The 22,616-nt window shown below is 44.4% G+C and overlaps 1 protein-coding gene across 10 annotated transcripts in view; it reads right to left on the minus strand.

The window, feature by feature from the left end:
- Positions 1-22,196, minus strand: part of NCOR2 (nuclear receptor corepressor 2) — a 213,267-nt gene extending 191,071 nt beyond the window's left edge. For 8 of the 10 annotated variants that reach the window (XM_081966826.1, XM_081966824.1, XM_081966825.1 and 5 more), the window contains exon 1: positions 21,542-22,195. The gene's annotated coding sequence lies outside the window, so the exon portion shown is untranslated. Of the gene's footprint in view, positions 1-21,541 lie in introns of all 10 variants that reach the window. The other 2 variants (XM_081966828.1, XM_081966827.1) reach the window with 1 other exon arrangement.
- Between the last annotated feature and the right edge of the window lie 420 nt (positions 22,197-22,616).

A 22,616-nucleotide genomic window follows, 5' to 3' on the forward strand; every position in this document is an offset into this window, starting at 1 on the left:
CTTAAAAAGGGCAATCAGCCGTAGAGGAGGTCTCCTTCAATACCGCTTCAAGAAGAGAAAGATTTAGAGACTAAACAGAGGCATAGAATCAAGATCACGTCAAGTATGAGTACCACTTTATAAAACCCTAGTAAGACCCCACCTGAGTACTGCAACCAAATTTGCAGTACTCCATATTACAAAAAAAGATGTTGAGACTTTGGAAAAAGTGCAGAGAAGAGCAACTAAGATGATCAAAGTCCTGGAGACTAAACATATGAAGAATCGCTGCAGAATTTTTGGGTCTGGCTAGTCTAAAGAAAAGAAGGACTAGGGGTGACATGATAGCAGTATTCCAATATTTGAACGGCTGCCCCAAAGAAGGAGGAGTAAACTTATTCTCCAAAGCACCTGAAATCAGGACAAGACACAATGGATGGAAACTAACCAAAGAGAGAAGCAACCTGGACTTAAGGGGAAACTTCCAAACAGTGAGGACAATTAACCAGTGGAACAGCTTGCCTCCAGAAATCATGGATACTCCTCACTGGAGGTTTTTAAGAAGAGACTGGACATCCGTTTATCTGAAATGGTATAGGTTCTCCTGCTTGAGTAGGGGGCTGGACTAGAAGACCTCGAGTTCCAGCTCTATTCTATTCTAAATTTCTTGACACTTTTATGGCACAACAGCTCAGTGACTCACAAATCGAGGGCATCAGATACATTGGCTGTGTCCCACCTTAAATCCTGGGCTACAAACCAGGAGACGTGAGGTGGGGCCCCCAGTTTTCCCATATCTTCCATTTAGACTTTATTTCACGGTCGTTCAAGCTGAGCTGGGACTGACTGCTAAACCCTTCAACACCACAATGTACATCAGTTAGGCAACAGTTGTTGGAAACCTTTAGTAGGGGGTCCAGGATGAAAGATGAGGGAGATTTCTCCATCCACGCTGGGCTCCAGCCAACTTGGCTGAGGTTCCTGTATAAACTTCCCTCTAAGGATATGCACCAGCACAGAACTTTCTACTTAATCTTTACTCGGGTTTTGCTCTTTGTGCCAAGTGTACAATTCGGTGGTTTTTTTTTTAAAGTCTTAAAGCTCCAATAAAATAAAAATCTTTATACCTGAGTCACTGCCCTTGCTTGCAAAGATGAAAAGCTAATTTCTTAATAAAGGCAATCCCTGATTTATGGCCACAGGGTCTCCTGCTTGAGCAGTGGGGTGGACTAGAAGGCCTCCAAGGTCCCTTCCAACTCTGTTATTTTCTGATCACCACAAACACACCACAAAGATTGCCTTCTCCATGAATCTCAGGAAAGATCTGGGAATGTCTGCCAAACCTTTAGTGTAGAGGTAGTAGTTTTGTTGTGTGTAGTAGTTTCGGTGTAGAGAAGTTGTCTTCACATTGTGGAGGTCCTTGGTGTTACTAAACTATATGTAGTCCTGAACTTACGACCATAATGGAGCCTGCCCCTTACGGTCGTAACTCAGGACCACTGAAAAAGTGGGTCCCCCTATGTGACCGACCCGATGTTACTATTTTACTGACCTCCACACTGTGTCACAAAACCCCAGATGGTTCTACTATCCTCTCAACCTGCTTACAAAAATATTTTCTTTTTTAAAAAGGACAAACGTATCGTATCAGAAACTCTCTTCTTTCTGAGTCACAAGATCACAAAGAATAGCACTTGGCAACAGCCCTTAGACTTATAGTCCGCTTCACAATGCTTTACTGCCCTCTCTAAGCGGTTTACAGAGTCAGCCTCTTGCCCTCCAACAATCTGGGTCCTCATTTTACCCACCTCGGAAGGATGGAAAGGCTGAGTCAACCTGGAGCTGGTCAGAATTGAACTGCTGGCAGTTGGCAGAATTAGTCTGCAATATTGCATTCTAACCACTGCGCAACATGGATGGATGGATGGATGGATGGATGGATGGATGGAAGGAAGAGCAATAGCACTTAGACTTATATACCACTTCACAGGGCTTTACTGCCCTCTCTAAGCGGTTTTACAGAGTCAGCCTCTTGCCCCTAAAAATCTGGGTCCTCATTTTAGCCACCTCGGAAGGAGGGAAGGCTGAGTCAGCCTTAACCTGGTGAGAATCGAACTTACGGCAATTGGCAGAGTTTGCCTGCAATACTGCATTCTAGCCACTGCGCAACATGGATGGATGCATGGATGGAAGGGAGGGAGGGAGGGAGGGAGGGAGGGAGGGAGGGAGGGAGGAAGGAAGGAAGGAAGGAAGGAAGGAAGGAAGGAAGGAAGGAAGGAAGGAAGGAAGGAAGGGCAATAGCACTTAGACTTATATACCACTTCACAGGGCTTTCTAGCCCTCTCTAAGCGGTTTACAGAGTCAGCCTCTTGCCCCCAACAATCTGGCTCCTCATTTTACCCACCTTGGAAAGGATGGAAGGCTGAGTCAGCCTTAACCTGGTGAGAATCGAACTGCTGGCAATTGGCAGAGTTTGCCTGCAATACTGCATTCTAACCACTGTGTAACACAGATGGATGGATGGATGGAAGGGAGGAGGAAGGAAGGAAAGAAGGAAGGAAAAAGGAAGGAAGGAAGGAAGGAAGGAAGGAAGGAAGGAAGGAAGGAAGGAAGGAAGGAAGGAAGGAAGGAAGAGCAATAGCACTTAGACTTATATACCACTTCACAGTGCTTTCCAGCCCCCTCTAAGCGGTTTACAGAGTCAGCCTCTTTCCCCCCACAATCTGGGTCCTCATTTTACCCACCTCGGAAGGATGGATGGCTGAGTCAACCTTGAGCCTGATGAGATTTGATCTGCCAAATTGCAGTCAGCCGGCAGTCAGCAGAAGTAGCCTTCTAAGCACTGTGCCAGCTGATTGTAAAGAATTGTGATGAATTACCTGATTTCCCAGCACAGAGATTTTAACACATTTTATTGATCGCAACCTCTGAAGGAGCTGAGCTGGAAGAGAAATCCCAAATCAAATCACAGTATAGTTTGAAGCCATCCTGCCCGATCATTTAAAACTCAAGCCCGGCAAGGCCACTTATAAATATCAAACAGGAAACAATTTGGGTCATAATGCAAGTCCAAGAGGTGTATTCATTATTGATTAGGTATCCTTTCTTTTTTCTGTAAGTGCTTGCAATGATTTCTCGTGCAGACTTCTCGTCTGTTACAACTCTCCTACGACATAGGATTGCTGTGGTGGCACAGTGGTTAGAAGGCAGTATTGCAGGCTAACTCTGCCCACTGCCAGCAGTTCGATCCTGACCGGCTCAAGGTTGACTCAGCCTTCCATCCTTCCGAGGTGGGTAAAACAAGGACCCAGATTGTTGGGGGCAAGAAGGTGACTATGTAAACCGCTTAGAGAGGGCTGTGAAGCACTGTGAAGCGGTATATAAGTCTAAGTGCTACTGCTATTGCTCCTCCTTTTCCCTTTCCTTCCTTCCTTCCTTCCTTCCTTCCTTCCTTCCTTCCTTCCTTCCTTTTCTTCGCACAATGGTTAGAATGCAGTCTTGCAGGCTGACTCTGCCCACTGCCAGCAGTTCAATCCTGACTGACTGGCTCAAGGTTGACTCAGCCTTCCATCCTTCCGAGGTGGGTAAAACAAGGACCCAGATTGTTGGGGGCAAGAAGCTGACTATGTAAACTGCTTAGAGAGGGCTGTAAAGCATTGTGAAGCAGTATATAAGTCTAAGTGCTATTGCTATTTCCTTCCTTCCTTCCTTCCTTCCTTCCTTCCTTCCTTCCTTCCTTCATTCATTCATTCATTCATTCAACTCTGCCCACTGCCAGCAGCTCGATCCTCACCTGCTCAAGGTTGACTCAGCCTTCCATCTTTCTGAGGTCAGTAAAATGAGGACCCAGATTGTTGGGGGCAAGAGGCTGACTCTGTAAACAGCTTAGAGGGGGCTGTAAAGCATTTTGAAGCAGTATGTAAGTCTAAGGGCTAGTGCCATTTATTTATTTCCTTCCTTCCTTCCTTCCTTCCTTCCTTCCTTCCTTCCTTCCTTCCTTCCTTCCTTCCTTCCTTCCTTTCCTTGTATGGTGCACAGTGGTTAGAATGCAGTGTTGCAGGCAAACTCTGCCGACTGCCAGCAGTTCGATTCTTACTGGCTCAAGGTTGGTTCTGCCTTCCATCCCATAAAACTAGCACCCAGATTGCTGGGGGCCAGAGGCTGATTCTGTAAACCGCTTAGAGAGGGCTGTTAAGCATTGTGAAGCGGCATATAAGTTTAAGGGCGATTGCTAGTGCATTATTTTCCTGCATTATCAAATATGGGAACGGAAATGAGAGAGGTCTTGGTCAAGAAGGCAAGCAAAAACAAAGCTTTTATGTACCAGGCTACCTAATATAGATGATCCTCGACTTTACAACCGTTCTTTTAGTCACCATTCAAAGTTATGATGGCAAAAGAGAGAGTTATGACCATTTTTCACACTTAGGACTGTTGCTCCCTCCCCGTGGTCACCATTCAGACGCTTAGCAACTGGTTCCTATTTATGACGGCCGCAGTGCCCCCCGGGGTCACCTGATCCCCTTTTGCGACCTAACATGCAAAGTCCATGGGGAAGCCTGTCCCACTTAACAAACGTGTGACTCCCTTAATAACTGCCACGATTCGCTTAATAACTGTGGCAAGAAAGACCATAAAATGAGGCAAAACAACAAATTTCTTGCTTAGCACCATAAATTTTAGGCTCAATTGCGGTCATAAGTCGAGAACTGCCTGGGAAGTAGATTACTCAATTCCACTTTACTTAGAGGTTGTGTAACAACTCTCGCTCCAATCTGTTTGGGTTCAAATTCAAAATTGAGCCGTTTTGTTCAAATAATATTTTCTTTCTTTCTTTCTCTTTTTTCCTTCCTTCCTTTTTTCTCCTTCTTTTGTTCCTCTTTCTGTCTCTTTCCTTTCTTTTCCTTTCTCTTTCTTTCTCTTTTTTCCCCTCCTTCCTTTTTTCTCTCCTTTTGTTCCTTTCTCTTTCTGTCTCTTTCTTTCTTTCTCTTTCTTTCTTTCTTTCTCTATCTTTTCTCTTTCTTTCTCTTTCCTTTCTTTCTTTTTTCCTTCCTTTTCTCTCTCCTTCTTTTGTTCCTTTCTTTTTCTTTCTCTTTGTCTTTCTTTCATCTTTTTCTTTCTTTTTCTTTCTGTCTCTTTCTTTTTTTCTTTCTATCTCTTTCGTTCTCTTTTCTTTCTTTCCTTCCTTCCTCTCCTTCCTTTGTTCCTCTTTCTTTCTTTCCTTCCTTTCTCTCCTTCCTTTGTTCCTCTTTTTCTTTCTTTCCTTCCTTCCTTCCTTTCTCTTTCTTCCCTTCCTTCCTTCCTTTCTCTTTCTTTCTCTCTCTCTTTCATTCTTTCTTTCTTTCCCCTCTGCCTGATTTTGACTCCAGAGACCATTGGACAACACATTGCTAAAAACCAGCAGACCGAGTCAGCAAGAGTTCAGCCCCCAGAGCAAAAGCCACTGACCTGGAAACACGGAGCAAAATCTATGTCAGGATGTTCAGAAATAAAATGTTTTATTGTTCTCACCAAAAAAAACCTTCCAGCAAGAAGAAGAAGAAGAAGAAGAAGAAGAAGAAGAAGAAGAAGAAGAAGAAGAAGAAGAAGAAGAAGAAGAAGAAGAAGAAGAAGAAGAAGAAGAAGAAGAAGAAGAAGAAGAAGAAGAAGAAGAAGAAGAAGAAGAAGAAGAAGAAGTAGTAGTAGTAGTAGTAGTAGTAGTAGTAGTAGTAGTAGTAGTGGAGGAGGAGAAATGAGTGAAAGCTACACCTGGAATCCTGCATCCAGTTTTGGTCACCATATTGCAAAAAAGATGTTGAGAAAGCATTGCCTTTCATGATAGCAATCTTCCAATATTTGAGGGTCTCCTACAAAAATGATGGAGTCAAACTATTTTCCAAAGCACCAGAAGGCAATTGATAATTGATAATGATAATAATGTATACATGTATACTGCTATGATAAGTAATAATTGGATATGAATATTGAATGGTACCCATGAAAGGAAGATTATAAATCCTTTTGGATTATATATTAAGGTTAATAAAAAAGAACTGTTAAATTTAGTTACGTTTTATTTATTAGGGGGGGAAAAGTTATGATAAAGGACACAGTCAAATAAAGGAGGGATAATGATAACAACGTATATATATGTATGGGTACAACATAAGGAAAGTAGACATAAATTGTAAACAGTGATTTGGAAAGGAGGATTAGACATTTTTGTTACTAAATATTATGGATGTTTAGCTAGAATAGGACATAAGGATTCAGTGTTATTGGAGGATTTTAGAAATAGCAAATGAAATGCCAGTATGTGGTTATGTTTTAAATCTTGGTATATTTTATGATGAAGGACGTTTAAACAATTCTAGTCAAATGAAAATGGAGGTATGATGTTGGTAACATGTATAAATATATCTGAGTTAAAATACTTGAGTTAATATGAATTATGCTTGATGACTGTGGAAGAGATGCACGAAAGTCTGTTGTAACCAACTGATATACTTTCTACTGTATGTAAAGGAGGAGGATGCTTTGTGTTGCGTCTGTTTGAAAATTAAAAAAAATGTATGTATGTATGTATGTATGTATATGTATGTATGTATGTATATATATATATATATATATATATATATATATATATATATATATATATATATATATATATATATATATATATATAAAGAAAGCAAGACAAGAAACAATGGATGCAAACTAACCAAGGAGAGAAGCAACCTAGAACTAAGGAGAAAATTCCTAAGCAATCAACCAGTTGGGACAGCTTGCCTTATGTTGTGGGTGCTTTATCACTGGAGGCTTTCAAAAAAAGACCTGACAACCATTTGTCTGAAATGATAAAGAGTCTCCTGCTTGAGCAGGGGGACAGTCTAGAAGATCTCCAAGGTCCCTTCCAACTCTGTTATTCTGTGAAATTGACCCCAGGGCAACGAGAAGCACAGAAAACATTTCAGACGCTCGGTTTGATAGCCTCGCGCAATGTCTTACTCCTGAAAACATCTGCCTTTCAGGCACCCCGTCTGTGTTGAAGACTGTCCTCACCACTCATGACCCACAAGCCAGGAGGTTTGCAAAGGATTCTGGGGAGCAGTTTCCCAAACGTGGCGCCATACTCCACAATTGAGGTCCTCCATGAACGATAAACTTGGAACGGGGTGGTTCTTCAGTTCCATCCCTGGAGAACTCAAAACAATTTAGGAGGCCATGTTGAGGAAGACCTGATCACAAACAAGACCACAGAATTGTCATGTTGGGTTGTGGCCCGCAAGCAGCCAGCGGCCAGTGGAGCTGGCAGCAGATTCGGACAGTGAGAATGTTGGGGAGGAAGATGGGCCAGTCCTAGAGTCTGGGGAAGGCTCTGACGAGGGCTCTGCTTCGGACGCAGAGATGGGGCCAGGGCCGTATGCCAGTTATCAGCTGCCTTCAGAGTCAGACATCAGTGAGGCAGAAGAACAGCTGGAGCCTGTTCCCAGTGTGCGCATGCAAAGAGTTGCCAGGAGAAGAGAACAGCTAAAGAACAGGGGTCGACTCGGGAGTAAAGCCACAGGTGGATGGAGAATGGCCCTTCCCAAAGGAAATAAAAGAGGAGCGAAGGGGGAGTGGAGTTTGCAGGAGACAATAAGTTCATTTCTTAATTCTTGCCAAGTATTGCGGCGTCTGAAAGATCTCGGCCTGTCCACTCTCCAAGCCTGATAAAGGTCGGTAATTGTGAACTATCTTGAAAGACGGTCTTGGGAGGAGAAGTCAGCTTTCTGCTGCTGGGGAAGTCTAGGTCTTCCAACACGTTGGAAGGAACCACATTGAAAAAGAACCAGTGAAACCATCCATGGGAAGTGATGGTCCAGCTTCTTCTTAAAAGCCTCCAGAGATGGTGAAATCACAGTACCTCATAGTTAAAATGGAATCTTAGTAGTTGCAACTCACGAGCTGTAAGTCTTTATTCCAATTTTATCTATATCTTAAATTATTGCATTCTATTCCAATTCCACTTTAAATCACATTTTATTCCAATTTTATTTAAATTGCATTTTATCAAATTCCATTTCAAACTGCTTTGATCAAATTTTAGTAATAATTTGTTTCTGGAACGTTGCACTTTGATACGGCCCAAGGGCTAACCAATAAAGACGCAATGCCAATGTCAACTTTATGGAATTGGACATGGTTACTAGGCCTCCCCCTAAAGTCCTCTCTTCTTCTGACTGAACCTCCCCAGGTCCTCCAGGCCTCTCCTCACAAGGCGTGTTCCCAACTCCATCTATCATCTTCAATGACCTCATCTGAAGCTGCTCTAACCAAACCATCTCCTTTCTCCTGCGGGAAACAGGACACAAGGACACCGAACCCCAAGTATGATCTCACCAGCCGTGAGTAGAGGCAAACAATGACTTCATGTGTCTTTGGTATAAGTCTTCTAATGCAGCGCAGAAGTGCATTAGACCAGTAGTTTCTACACTGCTGGCTCAGATTCAACTTACTGTCAACAACCCCACCCAAATCCTTTTCAGATCCAGTCTTCTCCGGCCAGGAATCCCCCCATCTTGTGAGGCCTACATTTATTTTCTCCGCTCAACAGAAGAGTTTCTATTTTTCCCCTTTCAGTCCAGTCTTCCAACTGGATCCAACTGGAGGAGGGAAAGGAGATTTTAAAAAAAAAATTGGCAGCAGGAGTGAGCCCACAATGAGCTGTGAGTTTCACATGATTTGTGAAGTCTTTCCCAAATCTAGATCTTTGAGTAGACAAGTTCCAATGTTCCTCCATTGACTTACCTATCATTATATATCAACCAATTAAATATGAGCCAGCAGTATGCAGCGGCAGCCAAAAAAGCCAATGCAATCCTAAATTGCATTAACAGAGGGCTACAATCAAGATCAAGGGAGGTACTAATACCACTCTATAAAGCCTTAGTAAGATCACATCTAGAGTACTTCATCCAGTTTTGGTCACCACACTATAAAAAAGGTGTTGAGACTCTAGAAAGAGTACAGAGAAGAGCAACCAAGATGATTTGGAGGATAAAACATACGATAAACGGTTGCAGGAACTGGGCATGGCTAGTCTAGTGAAGAGAAGGACCAGGGGAGACAGGATAGCAGTCTTCCAATATTTGAGGGGCTGTCACTGGGAGGATGGGGTCAAGCTATTTTACAAAGCACCCAAAGGCCAAACAAGGAATAATGGATGGGAACTGAACAAGGAGAGATTCAACCTGGAAATAAGGAGGAACTTTCTGACAGTGAGAACAATCAATTGGTGGAACAGAGATTGCCTTCAGAAGTTGTGGGAGCTTCATCACTGGAAGCTTTCAAGAAGAGACTGGACTGCTATCTGGGCGGGGGGGTTGGACTAGATGACTTACAAGGTCCCTTCCAACTCTGTTAATCTGTTAATGATGTCTGCACTGAGAAGTGAATCACAGTTGATTGAGTCAACGCGTCCAATTTTCTGGATCTACAAGACACTCAGAGAAGCTGGCAGCCCAAACTGAGTTGAAGCTAGGCTAAAATCTAGATCATCCATGAGGTCCTTCCATGACACGCTCCAGGGTTGGCCTTCAAGCCAACATTATCAGGGACTTTCAAGCTATTTTCTCAGGACGGCAAGGAATCCATTAATCTGTAGGATAACTTGCCTCTAGAAGCTGTGGGTGCTCCAACATTGGAGCTTTTAAAGACGGGACTGGACTGAAATGGAGTAGAGCTTGAGCAGGGGGGGTGGACTAGAAGACCTCCGAGGTCCCTCCCAACTTGGTTATTCCGTTCAACTGGGCTTCCCACAAGGCAGGCTCAGGGAGAGACGTTGAGCTGGAAGCGAGAGCAAACATTTCTCAAGAGTTATGACGCCTTCACATCCTTCCAAGGTTAACGGGCCCTCTGAACTATTTTCTTGTCAAGAAGAATAGCTGGAAGGCAAGCATTCCAGGAGATCAGAGGTTGCACAAAATAAGACCATTAAAGGGGATTCTGGAAGGTCGGCAGGGCTGAGCCACATCTTACCAAGAGGCAGTGAAGTTGTTGCGCTTATGGAAGCACATTAAAAGTCACACCAGGAAGATCTGCCTTCCATTGAGGACCTGCACACTGCACGAGTCAAAAAGAGGGCTGGGAAAATATCTACAGACTCCTCGCATCCTGGACATAAATTGTTTCAACTTCTACCCTCAAAACGACACTATAAAGCACTGCACACCAGAGAAACTAGACACAAGGAGTTTTTTCCCTAATGCCATCACTCTGCTATACAACTAATTCCCATAACACTGTCAAATTATTTACTAAGACTGTATAACTATTCTTCTTCTCTTCCTTCCTAGTATCTATTTCTTCCCACTTATGTCTATAACCAACTTGTATCTTTCAATTTATATTGTTTTTGTTTGTTTCCTAGTATGATTTGATAGCTTATTAGTAACCTTGACTATCACCAAGTGTTGTATCTTATGATTCTTGATGAATGTATTTTATTTTTTATATATACTGGGAGCATATGCACCAAAGACAAATTCCTTGTGTTCCAATCACACTTGGCCAATAAAGAATTCTATTCTATTCTATTCTATTTTCTTATTCATTCTATTCTATTCTAATCTATTCTATTCTACCAAAGACAAATTCCTTGTGTGTCCAATCACACTTGGCCAATAAAGAATTCTATTCTGTTTTCTTATTCATTCTATTCTATTCTATTCTATTCTACCAAAGACAAATTCCTTGTGTGTCCAATCACACTTGGCCAATAAAGAATTCTATTCTGTTTTCTTATTCATTCTATTCTATTCTATTCTATTCTATTCTATTCTATTCTACCAAAGACAAATTCCTTGTGTGTCCAATCACACTTGGCCAATAAAGAATTCTATTCTATTCGTCTAAGGTTCGAACCAAGAATATATCTATTTCTTTTTTTTTTCTCTGCTCATCTGCCTGGCATGCATTGTTGGTCATGGTAGATTCCTAGAAACTAACTGCTAATTCACGTAGTCCTCAACTTACGGCAGTTCATTTAGTAACCATTCAAAGTTACAAAGGCGCGGGGTGGGGAGGAGCGATTTAAGAATATTTCTCACACTTCTGACCGTTGCCCAATCCCCGCAGTCACATGATTGTGTGGTATAAGTACCTCCCTTGATCTCGATTGTTTCCCTCTGTTAACGCAACTTAGGGTTGAGGATTACCTGGGGGCAGGTTCTTTAGATCTTGCGGAGTCAAAAGACGGCTTCCGTCATCGTAAGGGTGGCTCTGGGGCACTTCACAAGATCCGGCAATCCTAATGAGCACGTCTGATCCTCTTGGCTCAGGGTGAAACATTTATTTAAACATTTAAGTGGCTGCTTTGCAGCTGCGGAGCCTGAAAGGGGCGTGATTACCTGAATTAAATCCGCTTGCAAAGCACCAACCTCTGCAACGACAGAATTTCAGCCGCTGGATGACTCAAATAAACTAGTCAGTTTTCAGGCAAAGTTTCTATCACCCCACCGAAGGCGCAAAAATTTATACAACTACCTTGTCTCTCCAAAAATACGACCTAACCAGAAAATAAGCCCTAGAATGATTTTTCAGGATGCTCATAATATAAGCCCTACCGCCAGATGCCGGGATCCTATTATCCTATGTGGTGGACATGTGCAGAGGCAAAAAATATTGGGCGAAAATTCGCATGTGATTGGAAAGGCTGATACAGCAGCATGTTGATTTAAAGCCGGAACTGTTTTTGTTGGGTATTTTACCAGAGAAATGTAGTAAAGAAAATGTATATTTAATTATTCATATAATAACTGCAGCTAGAATTGTATTTGCACAAAATTGGAAAAAGGAAAAAAATTCCCTCCGTGGGAGAGGTAATTAAAAAAATATTAGACCATACAGAAACGAACAGATTAACGTTGGCAATTAAAGAGAAGGAAGAATCAGAGTATTATAAGACACACACACATATATATATACACACACACACACACAAACATATATATATATATGTATTTGTGTTACATTTATTTATTTATCAGTACAAATACAACATACACACACACACACACACACACACACACACACACACACACACACACACATATATATATATATGAGCCCTACCCCCGAAATAAGCCCCAGTTAAAATCATCAGCCAAACGGACACATTTAGTACTGGATTTTCCCAGAAAAATAAGCACTAATATGTCTTTTGAAGCAAAGTTTAATATAAAACACAGTCTTTTCAGGGAAACATAGGTAATCCTCGACTTACAACCACAATTTTTGCCGCTAAGCGAGACAGTTGAGTGAGTTTTACCCCATTTTAAGACCTTCCTTGCTACCGTTGTTAAATGAATCGCTGCGGTTGATAAGTTAGTCACCAGGTTGTTAAGTGAATCTGACTTCCCCATTGACTTTGCTTGTCAAAAGGTCACAAAAGGGGATCACATGACCCCCCAGGACACTGAAACCGTCATAAATATGAATCAGTTGCCGAGCATCTGAATTTCGCTCCCGTGACTATAGGAACTCTGCAAACTTTGAAAAACTTTTTTTCAGTGTTGTCGTAACTTTGAACGGTCACTCAATGAACTGTTGTAAGTCAGGGACGACCTGTACAGGCAGTCCTCGAGTTACGACAATTGGGCCCAAAATTTAGGTTGCTAAGTGAAACATCTGTTAAGTGAATTTGGCCCCGTTTTACCATTTTTCTTGCCAGCCGTTAAGTTAGTAACACCGTTGTTAAGGGAATCTGGCTTCCCCATTCACTTGGCTTGTCAGAAAGTCACAAAAGGGGAACACTGCAACTGCCGTAAGTCCATGCCAGTTGGCAAGCGTCTGAATTTTGATCATGTCACCACGGGGATGCTACAACAGTCGTAAGTGTGAAAAACGGTCACAATTCACTTTTTTTCAGAGTGAAAAAAGTTGGTCCCTTCCAACTTCCGTTATTCTGCATTCTTCTGAAGACATAGGGATGTTATCTTTTTGTGTAGAGGTAGATACAGGCAAAGTAAGAAAGAAAGCTATCACTTTTGTATCAGTTGTAAAGTACAGGGCTACCTGGATAACTCTAGATAACTCTTATTTCATATTCTTTAGTTCCCTTCAGAGTTCTGCCTTATTCCTTGAAGTCTCCAAATCCTCTGCACAGCAGCAGCCAAAAAAGTTAATACAATAATCAATACAATAGTAGAGTTGGAAGGGACCTTGGAGGTCTTCTAGTCCAACCCCCTGCCTAGGCAGGAAACCCTATACCGTTTCAGACAAATAGCTATCCAACATCTTCTTAAAGACTTCCAGTGTTGGGGCATTCACAACTTCTGGAGGCAAATTCTGTTCCACTGATTAATTGTTCTAACTGTCAGGATGTTTCTCCTCAGTACAATCCAATACAATCCAGGGTTGTGTTAAACAGAGGCATAGAAAGAAAATCAGGTGAACTTACCCCTTTACAAAAACCCTAGTAAGGCCACACCTGGAATACGGCAACCAATTTTGGTCACCATACTACAAAAAAAAAAAAGGCACAATGGGTAAACAGCATGAGTAAATATCAGCTGCGAACTCTGCATTGGCGACAGGAAAGGCATCCGGGTAGTAAACACTCAGCTCCACTCAGTTGCCCCAATTTCACCCTGATGCCTAAGGGTCATTAAAAGACATAACACGACAAAAAAAAGACATTGAGACTTTGGAAAAAGTTCAGGGAAGAGCAACTAAGATGATCAAAGTCCTGGAGACTAAAACATATGAAGAACGGTTGCAGGATTTGAGTTTGGCTAGTCTAAAGAAAAGAAGGACTAAGGGGGTGGGGGGGGCATGATAGCAGTGTTCCAGTACTTGAAGGGCTGCCGCAAAGAAGAGGGGGTCAACCTGTTCTCCAAAGCATCGGAGGGCAGGACAAGAAACAACGCTTAGAAATTAAAAGGAGAGAGGCAACCTAGAATTAGCAATAGCCCTTAGCACTTATGTACTGCTTCACAGGGCTTTCCAGCCCCCTCTAAGCGGTTTACAGAGTCAGCCTCTTGTCCCCCAACAATCTGGGTCCTCATTTTACCCCTCAGAAGGACGGAAGGCTGAGTCAACCTTGAGCCAGTCAGGATCGAACTGCTGGCAGTCAACAGAATTAGCCTACAATGCTGCATTGTAACTACTGCACACCATGGAAGGAGAGAGGGAGGGTGGGAAGGAGGGAAGAAGGAAGGAAGGAAGGAGAAAAGAAAGAACAATCGCAATAGTACTTAGACTTATATACCGCTTCATAGAGCTTTTACAGCCCTCTCTAAGCGGTTTACAGAGTCAGCCTCTTACCCTCCAACAATCTGGCTCCTCATTTTACCCACCTCGGAAGGACAGATGGCTGAGTCAACCGTGAGCTGGTTAGAATTGAACTACTGTCAGTAAACAGAATTACCCTGCCATACTGCATTCTAACCACCATGCAACAAGAAAGGAAGGAGGGAAGGAAGGAAGGAAGGAAGGAAGGAAGGAAGGAAGGAAGGAAGGAAGGAAGGAAGGAAGGAAGGGGAAAAGGAAGAGAAAAGGAAGAGCTATAGGAATAGCACTTAAGACTTATATACCGCTTAACAATGCTTTATAGCCCTCTCTAAGCGATTTACAGAGTCAGCCTCTTGCCCCCAACAGTCTGGGTCCTCATTTTTACCCACCTCAGAAGGAGGGAAGGCTGAGTCAATCTTGAGCCTGGTGAGATTCGAACTGCCAAACTGCTGGCAGCTGGCAGTCAGCAGAAGTAGCCTGCAGTACTGCACTCTAACCACTGCGCCACCACGGCTCTTAAGGAGAAACTTCTTAACAGTGAAGACAATTAACAAGTGGGACAGAAGTTACCTTCAGACGTTGCGGATGCTTCATCACTGGAGGTTTTTAAGAAGAGACTGGACAGTCACTTGTCTGAGATGGTATAGGTTCTCCTGCTTGAGCAGGGGGCTGGACTAGAAGACCTCCAAGGTCCCTTCCAGCTCTATTCTATTCTAATTCTAATTCATCTGCAAGGTGGAAGTTTAATGATTTGTTGGCTAACCAAATGGGATTCTTTTTTTGTTTTTCAATTAACCCAAAATTATTTCAAGAAATCTGACAGACCCATATCTTGGCAGAGTGACGGTAAAAACAGAAGTGTGGCTTTTGCAAAAACTAGGATTAGGACCAGAAAACCTTTCGATTCTTTACAAAGAAATGAAAATCAGGATGCGAAAGCTGTCCGCTTCTAACCAGGTGTGAGGAAGTCACCCAAAATTTCCTGCATGCAGGTTTTGCATCGACGGAAGTAGTTCAGACCTTAAAGTGCTAAGACAGATCTTTATAGTTTCATATATTTTAATTTTGAAGATTACTAAAAAGGAAGATAAAACGAAGACAAAGTAAGAACAATAAATCAGAGAAAGCTTGAAGCGAAAGAAGGGGAATTTGCTACGCCCATCCACTTCGCACCTCTGCAGATATTTTTTCGAGTCTTCAAGATGGCCAACCAATAGTTTGTGTGTCAAGAAAACAAACTACTTTTTGGCTGGTGTTGAGCTCAAGTATCTCAGCCTTGGTCCTTATCTTCAGCGGTTCCTAACAGCGGCCATCAACAGGAGCATCAAAACTGGGGGAGCAAATACACCCCACTCCAATGTAAATACAGCTATTATGAGACATGCAGGGGACAGATTTTACAAGGGGAATGATTGATGTCCTTAAGACGGGAACACAAAAAAATATATAAATTTTCCAGCGAGGAGGCTCCTTCCTTGGAAGTTTTCAAGATTGGGACAGCCATTGATCTGGAATGGCATAGGGTCTCCTGCTTGAGCAGGGGGGGGTGGACTAAAAGGTTATTCTATATTCTCCTTGCTTTCTCATCGCCACAAACACACCACAAAGCACCCCGAGAGCCCTTTACACGAGTCTCAGGAAAGATCTGTGAATGTCTATCAAACCTGGATCTCCTGCTTGAGCAGGGGGTTGGACTAGAAGACCTCCATGGTCCCTTCCAACTTCTGTTATTCTGCCTTCTTCTGAAGACATAGGGATGTTATCATTTTATGTAGAGGTAGATATAATAGTAGTTTTGTTGTGCAGTAGTTTTGGTGTGGTGGATTTGTACGTTTTCCTAATTTTTTTAATTAAATATTTCTAAAAAGGAAGATTAAAAACGAAGGCAAAGTAAGAAAAAGCTATCAGAGGAAGCTAAAAGGGCAAGAAAGAAGAGGGGGAAAGTAAAAGGAAAGGAGAGAAGAAAGAAGTCACTTCTGATCTTCTTTTCAAAAGTTATAAGAGCAATTTTAAATTTACTCTCTTTTATCATCTATCCGGTCTAATCGTTAGAACCATAAATTGCAAGTTCATTTTTTTTTCCCGCTTCCTGCCAAAAGGCCTATAATAGTTTTCCGGGCAGGAATTAACTTCAATATTATCTTTTCTCTCATCAAAGTCAATTTAGACAGCTCAGTAAGTTCCATCATCTCCAGCAACGTTGAGTGGCAATCCCAAATCTTTTCCAACTTTGCACAAACTTGCATTTATCACATAGAAAAACGTCCGTCGTTGTTGTTTTTTCAACGATCCGTCCCAGCCATCCATCACAAAAGCAGAAACGGTATACAGCTATGATGGTGAACCTATGGCACAGGTGGCACACGGAGCCCTCTCTGCGGCCATGCCAGCCGTCACCCCAGATCAGCTCTACCGCGCAAGCACGCTCGCCTGCCGCCGGCCAGCTGATTTTCAGGCCTTGCTGTGTAGGCGCGCACACGCACCCCGCTTTTGGTCCCAGGAGATTGCACGGACGCCCGCTAGGCCCAAAACGGGCTGGGGGGGGTATGCCCACCCTCTTGGCCCATTTTTGGTCCCAGGAGGCTTCAGAGAGGCCTGCTAGGCCCAAAATGGGCTGCAGGGGGGGATGGGGTGGGGACGCACAGGAGGGTCATGTGTGCCTGCGCAGGGGGGGGGAACACAGGGAGGTGCCACACATGCATGGCATTATGGGTTTGGGCACATGGGGACGCATTGTTGCACACACAGGCGCACTTTCGGTACGTGACTACAAAAAGGTTAGCCGTGACTGGTATACAGGATCCGTCCTTTCCAGCATCTCCATGGCCACGTAATCACAATTCAGCTGTTGGGCAACTGACTCGTATTTATGACGGTTTCAGTGTCCTGGGGTCACGGGATCCCCTTTTGCAACCTTCTGGCAGGCTACGTCAGTGAATAACCCAGATTTACTCAACAAACCGGGTTACTAACTTTTCAACTGCCATGCTTCATTTAACCAATGAGGCCAGAAAGGTTGTAAAATTGGGGCAAGGCTCCGTTAACAAATGTCTCACTTCACAGAAACTTTGGGCTCAATTGCGGTCGTTCAGTCGAGGACTACCTGTATTACTCCTTTAAAGTCCTCTGCATTCGCGTTATGTATCTGAATCTGGAATTTTCTAGCTTTTATTACAGGTGCATCACCAGACATCATAACAGGTCCTCTAGTTGTCTACCTTTGCAACGTAAATAAGACATTTTCAGTCAAGTAGAGGGGTAACTGGATGGGACACAGTTGAGCTGAGGAGTTCAAAAGCTCTCACTTCCAACCCTGGTTATCTATTATTTTCCATGAGTGACTAGTTGGAAGAGGTTGACTTGGCCAATCTAAAGTTGGGCTTGTTTCAAGAACCCTACTGTAATCAATCAAGTCTTGGTAGGTCTTGTGTCTTTTGGGGGAAGGAGTTGGGTAAAACCAAGATACAACAAGCCAGTTTAAGGCTTACTTAATGTGCAAACCCAACTAAACGCGGCTTGTGGAAATCATGATTAACCCAAGACTCCACAACACGTGCAAATTGGTCTCTAAGCTACAGATGCTTTCCTTCTGGATCATTTTGCTCTCAACTTACTCCACCAAGGAAAGGTGTGTGTAAAAAAACGTGAGCGTAAGCCAAGCCGCGGTTTAGGGCTTCGTCAATGTGGAAACTCAACTAAACGTGGCTTGCTTTGCTCTTCCACCAAGCAAAGATGTATTTAAAGATGTGAGCATAAAACAAGCCACGGTTTAAGTCCTCATCAATGTGCACACTGAACTAAATGTGGCTTAAGGAAAGCATGATTAACCCCAAACTCCACATTGTGTGTGAATTGGTCTCTACCTCTAAGATACACAGGAGTTGCCGATCAGCAGAGAGAAGAATCTGGGTAGTCACCGCCACAATTGAGATCAATATTTCCACTGCTAAGCGAGACCATTGCCAAGTGAGCTTTGACCCGTTTTATGACCTTTCTTGCCAGTTGTTAAATGAATCACTGTGTTTGTGAAGTTAGTAACGTGGTTTTTAAGTGAATCTGGCTTCCCCATTTGCTTGTCCAACCATCATAAATGTGAGTCAGTTGCCAAGCGTTCCCATTTTGATCACGGGACCGTGGGGATGCTGCAACGGTCGTAAGTGTGAAAACAGTCATCAGTCCCTTTTTTCAGTGCTGTCGTAACTTCTGTCACTAAATGAAAGGTTGGAATCTGAAGATTACCTTCTGTAGGAAGATTTAAAGTTGTCCCAATATTGGGACGTCATGGCTCAGTGGCTAAGATGCTGAGCTTGTCGATCAGAAAGGTCGGCAGTTCAGCGGTTCGAATCCCTAGCGCCGCGTAATGGAGTGAGCTCCCGTTACTTGTCCCAGCTTCTGCCAACCTAGCAGTTCGAAAGCATGAAAAACATGCAAGTAGAAAAATAGGAACCGCCTTTGGTGGGAAGGGAACAGCATTCCATGCGCCTTTTGCGTTGAGTCATGCCGGCCACATGACCACGGAGACGTCTTCGGACAGCGCTGGCTCTTTGGCTTTGAAACGGAGATGAGTACAGCCTCCTAGAGTCGGGAATGACTAGCACATATGTGGGAGGGGAACCTTTATCTTTACCTAATACTGGGGTGCCAGCTGTGAATAAAGGAGATTTTACAGCAAGATTTGGCATATTTATCTCACCTGGGGGAGCAAGTTACCTGTGCCCAGGGTCAAAGGTCACCCATTTCAAGCCCTCTTCTGATTTAATCTGCACACCAACTATTCAGCCTGGTTGGGCTTGGCACCCGACATATTAACCTGGTTTCCATTACCATCTGTGTTGGCATGCACAGGACTCAGCCAACCAAACCCCACCATTTAACCCAAACCACATGAGAGCTTAATGACAGTTTAACTATTAATCACTGAATAATTTAATCCGCATGGTAAGGGTATTTTTTTTCCCCAACCTTGGCAACTTTGAGACTAGTGGACTTCAACGCCCAAGTTGAAGTTCCAGCCACTTCATCATTTTATTTTCACAGACAGTTGGAAAATGTGTTGCGTTAAGATGCAAAAAAAACAGCATTTGGGCTCAGTTGTCCCCCTGAGTTTTGCCTGATGGCTTTAAGTAGAGCATTGCACAAGGAAACAAATCGCAGAGCCAAAACCACGATTACCTTAAAACTTAAAGCCACCATTCAAACCTAGGAAGATTCTAGCCTGCCCGGTGCCAGGAAAGCATTTTAACTAGATCTGCGTTAAGTTTCAACCTTCAAAAGGCAGCCTGTTTGTTTGGAAAAAATGAAGCCATCGATGCTTCTAACTGAAAACAGCAACCATCCCTCTGCTATTTTCCTACAAATCGGAGGATCCCTTGAAAGCATTTCTCCCCAGCCCATATTTACACACCCATCCTGCAGCTCATGTGAAAACCCAGCCAAACTTGAGCAAGCCATTCACACTCGGCTTGTCAATTTGAAAAGCACACTTTCTTTGTTTTGTTTTTGCAAGGGAAACACAGAGAAAGCAGAGCAGGCCAACATGGACTGGCAGCCAGCCCCCAGGCCGGGTCCCACACAGCCAGTGCAAACACACGCACACACACACACTTGCACACTTCAAACTCCACGAACTGCAGTTCCCAGCAGCCTCAGGGAGGGAAACACCATTTCCGCAGGCACCAAAAAACGTGTGGAGCAACCGAGAGGAAGAAGCCACCAGAAACAGGAACTGGGATTCCAAGACCTACAAAGACTGGCAAAGACCAAGTAAAAGGACCAAAAAAAAAAAGACAACTGCACTTAAAGATCATTTATAATAAAGGAAATCTAGGCAGCTTTGATTCTACAGATCCGAAGCAATTCAAAGCTTGAGTGCCGGAAGGGAGCTTAACCTCTCTGCTCTTTGCAGAGGCTGTGCAGTTGAATTGTTACACTTGTGGTTTACAAGGGGGACAAACAAGGTGAAATCAGGGGGGATTTCCTAAAAGTTGCAACTTCCTCTCCCCCCCCACACAACCGGAGGGATCTCAAACTAAAAAGTTGCCAACTGTTTAATGCCACAGGCCTGCAAAGCAATTTCTGCAGTGAACGAGCTATCCTCTCCTTGCTCTAAGCTGGGTTTGAAGATGCTAACCGGGATTGAGCGATTCCTAGTTTGTTCCATCAGTCCCATCTGCAAGGATGCACACAGCACATCTGGGTAGCAGCCCCAACAGCTGGGCTTTCACACTCCCCAAGGCTTGGCAAGCTCCCCGGGATCTCCAGCACGCACAGCTCCGTAGGCCGAAGGTTTGCAGGCATCATCAACCCTCACAAGGTCCATTCCCACGACCTAACTAACCAAGTCACACACACACACCCCAATGGGAGAGGCGAACAAGGTTCAGGCCACACAGACCCAAGAACTCAACTCAGCTAGCCATGGTTAAGCTTGCTTTACTCAACCCGACCAAGATTTCCCCTTTTCCAGGTGGCTAGCAAAGAGGAGCCTGGCTGGTCCCCATTCACACAAACACCTGGTCAAAACTCCCATGGGTCCAAGCCCCGATTGCACCTAAGACTACAGACCCCCATATGAAGCCTTTAGCCCCCAAAGAGACCCTCCCAAACTTTTCCAAGGGCCCAACCAGGCAATTGGCAAAAAGTGTGTGTGTGTAGGGGGAATTTAAAGGAAAAGCACGTCTCCCCCCCCCCTCCCAATCACGCAGGCATCCATATTAATTATAATTACTCAACCATTTAGCCGTCTAACCCAAGGCTGAGTCTAGACAGAACTTCCTCGGGGGTGGGGCAGCAGAAACACCTACCCGAAAGAAAGAAAATGACGTTTTCCTGCTAGGATTAGACCCCCTCCCCGAAAGATGTCGGTGCGCGTGTATACACGCGTGTGTTTCCACGCTCTGTTTTCCCCCTTTCCTCCTGCCACCCCCTCCTCTCTCTCTCTCTCTCTCTCTCTCGCTCGCTCGCTCTCTCCCTCCTGCGGGCGCCCGCTTGCAAATGCAGAGGATTTCCACCACCCCTCTCCCTCCTCACAGCCGCCCCAAAAGTGCTGAAAAGGACTCTCGCCGCTTATTTTTGCGAAAAAATGGATCTATATATAGATAGATAGATAGATCCGTTTTTGTTTTTTGTTTTTTTTAAAAGAAGGGCAGATTTCACCCTGCGCCTTTTCCGGTTAGTTGGTTTGCTTTTTTAAAAAAAACAAAAAACAATACACAAAGCTTGCTACATATTTTATATTCTTTTGGCGGAGAGAGTGAAACAACAACCCAAAACAAAGAGAAAGTGAGCTCGGCTCGCCCTCCGACCTTACCTTTCCTGCTCGAGCCGCTCCGTGCAAGGCCGTTGGCCCCTCTCTTTTTTAAAATTATTCTTCTTTCAACAACCCCCCCAAAAATAAGAAATAATAAAAATAATAATAATTCCTTTAGGCCGCGCATTCAAGAACGTCTCCAAATCCGAGGGAGGCTCCCGGTGGAGCGGGGTTTTTTGGGGAGGGTGGGGGGAAGGGGGGTGTTTTTTTTTTTGAAGGGAGAGAGGAGGTGGGCAAAAATTCAAAATTAAAATATCAAAGGTAGACTTCAGAATCCAAAAAAGCCCAAAGCAGATCCAAGGGGACGGTGCCAGCCCTGCCACGCCGCGGCCTTCCTCCCTCGGGGTCCCCCGGAGCAGCTTCCCATGGGCTCGGCGCGGTGCGTAAAAATCCGACAGAGGCGACACGGCGCTTGGCTCGGCTTTGCCTCGGCTGGAAAGCTCCGTCCGCTTCGGGGGCCCGGAAATCTCTCCCTCCTCCGCCTCTCCTAAGATGTCTGAAGCTCCCAGCCGGAGGAGGAGGAGGAGGAGAAGAGGAGGAGGAGACACCAACAGCCGCCGACGCGCGCCCCGCAGTTGGTGGCTGCGTTTTGCAACGGGTCTCTTGGACTTGATTTTAATTTTTTAATTGATGTATTTATTTATTTATGTTTGCAAAGGTTTAACTTTGCGGAGAGCTCCGGTTGGGCTCCGCAGAGGAGGAGGAGGAGGAGGAGGAAGGGAAGGGAGAGGAGGGGAAGGCAGGAGGGCGCCCCCCCTCTCCCCCTTGTTGCAGCCGCCGCAACAGCAGCAGCAGTAGCTGCGAGGATTGCGCCCGGGCTGGGGCGCACGGTTTGCAGCAGCCCGGCTGGCACTCTTAAAGGGACCAGCGCCGTCTCCGACACTTTCTGACGCTGGGGGGGGGGGGAGGGCTAGGAGGGGGGGGAAGAGAGGAAGGTTAGCGCCCCCCCCCACCAATAAAAAAAGACAAGAGGGGAGGGGAGGTTGGTATGGCAGGCTTTGCGCCTCCCCTGCAGCTCTCCAGAAGGAGCGGTGGGTCACTTGGATGAAGGGAAGGGGGCTTGGTGGGGAGGGGG

The sequence above is a fragment of the Natrix helvetica genome (assembly GCF_964273705.1).
Source record: "Natrix helvetica genome assembly, chromosome: 14".
In the NCBI taxonomy this organism is placed as follows: Eukaryota; Metazoa; Chordata; class Lepidosauria; order Squamata; family Natricidae; genus Natrix; species Natrix helvetica.